This window comes from Micropterus dolomieu, linkage group LG08 (assembly GCF_021292245.1).
Source record: "Micropterus dolomieu isolate WLL.071019.BEF.003 ecotype Adirondacks linkage group LG08, ASM2129224v1, whole genome shotgun sequence".
Lineage (NCBI taxonomy): Eukaryota > Metazoa > Chordata > Actinopteri > Centrarchiformes > Centrarchidae > Micropterus > Micropterus dolomieu.
In genome coordinates, this window is record NC_060157.1 from 28,942,919 (window position 1) to 28,951,147 (window position 8,229).

Sequence of the window (8,229 nt, forward strand, 5' to 3'; positions counted from 1 at the left end):
GGGGGGGGGGGGCAGTTTTGATAGGCTGTTCAGGGAAATGCTAATGGCTGGCTTGTGTCCCTTTGTCAGTTTAACAGTCAGGCCCCGCGTTATCAGCTTCGGAATCAAAAAGGTGCCAGTTTTATGGTCAGGGATAGCACTTAGAGAAAGCAACTTTAACCCCTCCCCTTCTTCTCTGGGGAGGAGAAAGGAATTTAGAGTAGCTCCAAATTTATTCAATATAAAATGCACAAATCTACACCATTGTTAACTACAACACCGAGACCATTTTACACCCCCTCATCTCATCACACCTGGATTATTGCAACAGCCTTTTCACCTGTTTAACACAAAAATCTATTGATCGACTCCAGACTGTCCAGAACTCAGCTGCAAGGCTTTTAACCAGAACAAAGAAATATGACCACATTACTCCTATTTTAGCTTCATTACACTGGCTCCCAGTATGTTTTAGAATTGACTTTAAAATTTTATTGATCACTTTTAAAGCTCTTCATGGCCTCTCGCCTTGTTATATTTCTGAACTTTTAGTCCCATACACACCAGCACGTACCTTTAGATCCTCGGGCAGAGGTCTGTTGTCTGTTCCAGAGTCTCGACTGAAAACTAAAGGGGACAGAGCGTTTGCTGTCAGGGCCCCGAGGCTCTGGAACAGCCTGCCTGAGGAAATCAGGTCAGCTGAGTCAGTGAACTCTTTTAAGTCCCTTCTTAAAACATACTTTTATAGGAGAGCCTTTCCCGATCTTATTTCACTTTATTTTATCCCTTTTATTTTATTCTATTTAACTAAAACGTGTATTGTAGTCTTTTCAATGTTTTCTTGCTTTGATCTTGTATTGTTTTTGTATTATTGTCTTTACACTTTTGAAAAGTGCTCTACAAATAAAGATTATTATTATTTTAATTGTACTATACTAAGTGTATATTAAATGTTTTTTGGAACAACTTAAAGTATGTTAAGTGTCATTTTAGAAATACTTAGTCAACTTTAAGATAATTGCAATATATTGTAATATACTTGTGTTAAAATGGACCTATTTTAAGTACCTTTACTGTAATTTAAATATACTTTCTTAAATTTAACTTAAAATACCCTTTTGTGCTATACTTGAAGAACAGTTTAAATATATTCTAAATGTGTTCCCTGAACATTTTTATTAGCATTTCAGCATATTAGTAATTTATTACTAGTATACTCCAAGAGCCACTATTAAGATCTTGGGAAGCTGCTTTATGAAACCATTCAGTATGAGAATAATTAATTATTAATGCATTAAAAATATCTTGCAAAATGCCCTTTTAGCATAATAATAAAAACCAGTAAAAAAGTATTTTACAACACACAGACATACAGACAACTAAAAAACTTTAATTTTGTGTACATTACAAAATTCCTGTGCATTAAAAGGTACAACAGCATGTATCACATCTTGACCAAAATACCTTCAAATAGAAATAAAATCAGTAAAATGATGACATACGATCAGTATTACTGAAAAGTACACTATACACATCCCATCATTAATGTTACCCATGGTGGTCCCTCATATGGTTCGGACTCTGGGCACGGCTCAGATGACCTCACGGCAAGCCATCCCACTTCTAACACCATATGCGGCCAAAGGTGAGAGCAGTCACCCTACCCAGATTCAAACACAGGTCTACAGGGAACCAAACATGCAACTTTGACAGCAAGGCCAAAGAGCCAGGCTCGTTGGTATGGCAGTCCGAGCGCTTACTCAACTGTAGTGAAGGTACTTCATCACAAGCTTACAGTACAAATGGTGGAACCAAACTGAAACTGAAAAATGTCACAATCCTTATCCTTGGAGTGGAGGGTCGGTATCTTTGAGTAGGACTTGTTGCATTTTCTGTGACTGCAGACACTATAGGATTTGGAAACTGCTTTATCACACAGCATCTGTGGAAGGGAAAAGGAAATATTTTGTCTATATCAAAGCAATATTACCTCTAATTAATTAATAACCATTGTCAGATTTTTTATTTTGTTTAAAGTTGCTGAAACACAATATGACATCATGTCTAACTGTTCTGATGCTAACTGTTTAGGTTCAGGTACAGTGTTTCCCACAGAATGACAGTGTAAATGTGGCGGGGGAGGGGGAGACTTTAGCAGGTGATATGCCGAATTTCGCTTGCCTGCCGAGAATTGCATGCACTTCCAAATACTGCTTTTAAACGCATTTTCTTTGTGGGGTAAATGATTCGAAATATTTCATTAACGTTTAGAGTAGTTTAGGGCTGTTGATATTTTATTAGCTACAGTTAGTAGAAGCAGCATTCCTTGAGATTTAGCAATAAATATGTGGTGATAACCGCAATTGATCAATGAGCACAGCAAAGTGTCTAAAAAGGTCCTATACAGGTGGATGCAGAATTTGGCAGAACAGATGATGTTGGCTAATTTATCTGCCGAGATATGCTTCCACCTCTTTTCTCAGCATATAAGGGCGTTACCACACGCGAGGTGCATGTAATTCTCCGCAGGCAGAATTCGTCACAACACCAGGTGCTGCAAAACGTCACCATGATGTCACATCACCATGACATAACATTACCTCGCGGGAGCAAGGCAGTGGCAGGCGCCGAGTCTGACGGCACTGTTTTCATACCCCGCCCCCGCAGTCGCCTGCATCTCACATTAGACTAGCCTATCAAATCAGCGAAAGTCAGCCGCAGTCATCTCGAATGCACCTATAGACTACCAGTTATGAATAGCGTGCTATCTTCGACAGCTGTAGGCCCATTCTAAAGTTAACATAGCTATCCTTATTGGCTAGGCTCCTTACATGCTTGCTAATAACTTTTTTTAAAGTGTGCAGAGGTGTTCATGATACCAACCATTCAATTCAGACGGGTTGTGTACATGCAGGAGAGAGAGAGTGAGCGACCGAGTGAGGGATGTGAATATGCGCTGTGCAGCACTGCAATTAAAATGGGTCTCCAAGTTTGCTTGGGCGGCTACCTGGGCGGCTCCGCCCAAGTAAAGCCTATGTGTGGGAAACACTGAGGTGAAATGGTTTTCCACAAGGGACCCATCCCAGTAAATGCACAGTTCTTCCATTACAACATAATCAAAAACATTACATAAACAATACGGTACATTCAGCCAAGGAGCTGTATATGATAAAATGTTACAACAAATAACAAACATACAGACTTGCTTAACAACTGTTCTGTCTACATGTCATGTCAATTTGTGAAGTACAAAAGTAGCCAATTACTTAATGTATAACAATATTTTAAATAAAATTATTTTTTCACAAGAATATTTGTTTATTTAGTCTGACCCCGTTGACATGTATTGAGAGCAAGAACAGTGATGGTGTGCAGGAGCCAGACATACCTATGGGCACATTGAGCTTGTGAGGGTCCAGCTGGTCCTTCGATTTTCGTGGCCTCTGAGCCATCTGAGTGAGGCAACGATCCCAGGAAGCTCTAAAACAAAAGAAATGCAGTTGCAAATGAGATAATATTCAGTTAGGCCAGTACTTCCACCTAATTTAGTTCTTCATTTGCATCTCATTATAAACACTAATTCTATTCTTATAGCAAATCTTTATTATTATTCTTTATTTAATTTTTTTTATTTGAGCTAAGGCAGGAAATTCCAACTCTGGGTTTTGCATTAAGTTGGTTAAAGTTGGCAAAGGCTAGGTACAACTTTTAAAAGCTGAATACAGGATCTATGACCATACAAATGTACATAAAGTTGAGCAGTATTTTACATAACATCACAAGCTATTATATCGTGTGGTCAGGCATTGCAGTACATAAAAACATTATTTCAAGCGCGTCAAAAACAATTCTCACATACCCGTGTACCCTTTAACATTGCTGTTATAACTGAGTTATTGGTCACTGTAATGATTACTCCTCCATGGTTGCAGTAAGAGAAATCTCTAAAAAACAGTGTACCTTTAGAAGATATCCACTTTTGAATAGTCTAACACAGATGCTTAGCTGATGATTCATAGTAGCTTCGTGGTATTGTCTTTACAGACTATATGGGCAGGAATAATGATTACAGTGACCAGTAACTTACTGTAAACACGGACATGTGAGTATTAAGGTAGACAAGGTATAAAAATGTGAAATTATTCTTTACACACACATGCACAGGCCTGCCTTGTTATAATCTCATGCATAAAATTCCAGCAACAGGTTACTGAGATTTTTGATTGTTCCCGAAATTTTAGTAACATTAAAAACTGCCGTACAGCAAAAAGCAATACATTACTGTAACGTTAACTGCGTTTCTTTTGTAACGCGTTACTCCCAACACTGTTTAAGGCAGAAGAAAGTTGCTGTCTCGATTATGAAGCTATTCAAATGCTAACTAACGTTAGCTAACGTTAACAAATATATTAATTCATGTGCTAGCATGCTTATGCACACCAGAACTATCCACCAAGTAAAATATTTCCAAACCCAGAGTGAGCTCAACTTTAGTTAACTTACACAATTGTGTTGTCTTGCTAACAATAATAAACTTACCAAGAAAGATGATTTTTGCTGGCAGTATCTGTGTCTGTCCTCCCCTGCTTGTACTTGCCAGGCACGCCTCTTTAGCTCTTTTCACATTTTATTTCTGCAGGGAGCTGACTGGATATTCTTCTCTTCTGTGTTCTTTTCTTTTTATGTCTGTGGTGTCCACCTTCCAAGTCTGAGTCGGTAAAGTAAAACAAAGGAAACCTAAGAAACAAAAGGATTTCTTGCCAGAAATAGCTTCCCTCTCTCAACGCCACGTTCACACGTTAACTTTCGTGAAGCGAACCTTTACGTTGTGTGATTGGGTCGTCGATTTGAAAACCTTGATTCTGATTGGTCCAACTGAATGCACTGCGCTAGCAGGCTGGGCGGGAGGACACACTTTTCCCCTGTGTACACATGTGTTTACTGTTTACAAACAGATACAAGTATAACTGCATTATGATTTAAAGTATGCTTATTTATATATGTGGTTGTTTGTTAAGTTAACAACAAGCTTCCTTTAAAAGGTTGGACTAAAGAACAACACAGAAGCACTAATCATGGCGGCACAAGAACAGGCACTCAGGTACAAGATAGAGAGGCTGGGGTCTTCCACACCAGCCAGGACCCCAGGTGCAGACTGTGAAAGGATGCCCCTGAGACAGTACAGCACATAACAGCAGGGTGTAAGATGCGGGCCGTACATGGAACGCTATAACCAGGTAGCTGGCACAGGAACATCTGCCAGAAGTATGGGCTGGAAGGTCTAAGGTCAAAATGGGACACACCTACTAAGGTAGTTGAGAATGAACAAGCCTAGATCCTGTGGGACTTCAAGATCCAGACCGACAAACTGGTGGTGGCTAACCAACTGGACATTGTGCTGATCGACAAACCGCAAAAGAAAGCAGCAGTGATAGATGTGGCAATCCCAAGCGACAACAACATCAAGAAGAAGGAACGCAAGATCTCGAAAAATACCAAGGGCTGAAAAGATGTGGAAAGTGAAAGCAACAGTGGTGCCAGTGGTAATTGGAGCACCAGGGGCTGGGACCCCCAAACTGGGAGAGTGGCTACAGCAGATTCCAGGTAAAACATCAGAGGTCTCTGTCCAGAAGAGTGCAGTCCTAGGAACAGCTAAGATACTGCGCAGAACCCTCAAACTCCCAGGACCTGAGGGGTGGGGGTGGGGTGGGGTGGGGGGGAGATAGAGAGAGAGAGAGAGGTATGTGTATATATAACAAAATTATAAACGCAACACTTTTGTTTTTGCCCCCATTCATCATGAGCTGAACTCAAAGATCTAAGACTTTCTCTATTTACACAAAAGGCCTCTTTCTCTCAAATATTGTTCACGAATCTGTCAAAATCTCTTAGTGAGCACTTCTCCTTTGCCGAGATAATCTATCCACTTCATCTGTGGCATATCAAGATGCTGATCAGACAGCCAGGCCACAATAAAAGGCCACTGGAAAATGTGCATGTCGCAAGTTTTGAGGGAGTGTGCAATTGGCATGCTGACTGCAGGAATGTCCACCAGAGCTGTTGCCCATGAATTGAATGTTCATTTCTCTACTATAAGTGATCTCCACAGGCATTTCAGAGAATTTGGCAGTAGACAGAGGAAAACAAAATCATCCTCACTGCTTGAAGACTCCATTTTGTACTGTTTCACGTGACAAATGAATTAACACACATTTAACAATTATACACAATTTTTAAAATGAGGGTTGCGAAAGGACCTTTAATCCTGATCAAATGGTAAAATAATGATAGAAAGATTTTAACTAGGTGCTTGGAGCACGAAACGCTGTTAGCATAATTTAAGATGAAATCCCACAATCTAACAAATTATTTCATTACATAACCTAATTCAAATGTGCTAATTCAGTTAGTGTCTTCTCTACTGCTATACTTGTCCTACTGTTATACTTTGCATTGATATTATCGTACTCTGTTGCACTAGTTGATAGTCAGTATAATATCAGACCATTCATGTATGTATGGTCAAATGATCAACAAAGAATGCAAACCCTGGTTTGTGTAAGGGAAAACATGGAAAATATGGACAGTTACAAATGTTTTCAGTGCCCTTATTTTGGTGACAATTAATAAAAATGATCACGATAATCACCAAGTGTTTAATTATATTTATACAGTTAAGAGCAGCTTCATGAATATTATAGGAAAGAAAGCACATTATGTAATACACATGTAAACTAATGTTAATTCCACCAGCAAAATTCCCTAACACCAACTATCACTAACACTGGTATGAAATATTCTAACTTTTCTTTTTTTTTGACTAGAATCAGTAGGACACATATCTAAACATAGTGAATGCAATCATCAATTAAGTTTTAAATTATATATGTATATAATGTATCTCAAACATAAAGTATATAGTCAAACTATAAAAATAAAATAAACCCTATTTTATCAACAGAAAATGTTTTAAATGTTTCAATCTGGCTCTACATCAAAATACCCACAGAGATAGACAATTATGAGAAAGGTTTTTTTTTTATTTCATACATTTTCAAAAATACCCCGTCACTTAATCAAATGCACTAAATACAAAAAGTGAGTACTGTCTATACTTAATAAATGAGAACCTTAATGATCCTAGTACATTTTGGAAGTAATATTATTTTAAGTCAGTCTTTAAACAAGGGTATAGTACTATAAGTGCAGCTGTATCAGTCACAAATAATATTATTACTGCTCTGGATGATTAAAAAAAGTATGTGTTGCCCTGTTTATTGAGTAATCAAAAGCATTTGATTCAGTGGATCATGGTCTTTTCCTGCAAAAAAATAAAACATACAGGTATTAGTGTGCTGTGCTGAATTGGTTTTTGAACAATTTGACTTGGAGACAATTATAACTCTGCTCCTCTTAACAGTAAAGCTGGTTGTCCCTGAAGGATCTACCTTTATACCAATTTTTATTTTCTATTTATATAAATAATCTTGGTGTAGGATTAAATCCACTACATTTATGAGCTACGTTTTTTATTTTTAAAAGTGTTTTCCTTTTTCAAAATGTCAGCCCAAAGTACCTTTTTATTAGTGTTAGACAATGGTGATGTCATTTATTTGCATGGATCTTCCTCTCTTTTGAATAAACTGGATGTAGCCTATGATGAAGCCTTGTGGTTTGTAACTGGTGCAAGCGTATGTATGCATCATTATAACTTAGATGAAATGGTTTAATGGACTTTACTGTATATAAGGAGAAAAAAAACCATACGTTCATTTTAATGCAAAAGCTTTACTTATCGCAGTACATATTAGAGGTGACCCCGAAAAGTCGAAACATTCGATAGGAGGAGGCTGATTCAACAGTCGAATCTTCGCAGCGCCGTTATGAAACGATGATCATACCATTTTGGCTATATAGGGGTGCTCAATGTCTGATTTTACACAGAACTATCAGTTTTCTGTCAGTAGGTTAATATACAGCCTATTATGATATAAATATCAACATATAATGCTGTAAATAAACATGTGAAAAGAAAGAAGCTTTTAATAAATCTTTTTAAAATGTGTGAATAAATGCAAAATTGTAACCCTAACCATTAAGGTAAGAGGCGTCAGCGTGTGTGTGTGTGTGTGTGTGTGTGTGTGTGTGTGTGTGTGTGTGTGTGTGTGTGTGTGTGTGTGTGTGTGTGTGTGTAGTAGAAGAGGGAGAGAGACAGAGCACCAGCTATGCTGGTGATGGGCAGAGCTGCCG

The 8,229-nt window shown here is 38.2% G+C and overlaps 1 long non-coding RNA gene across 1 annotated transcript; it reads right to left on the reverse strand.

Moving 5' to 3' along the window:
* Positions 1-1,415: 1,415 nt before the first annotated feature.
* On the reverse strand, positions 1,416-4,914 carry LOC123975667. Its single transcript, XR_006826134.1, has 3 exons — positions 4,519-4,914; positions 3,368-3,459; positions 1,416-1,921 (listed from the first exon to the last, which is right to left on the reverse strand). It is a non-coding gene; the product is annotated as an uncharacterized LOC123975667 (long non-coding RNA).
* Positions 4,915-8,229: the final 3,315 nt, after the last annotated feature.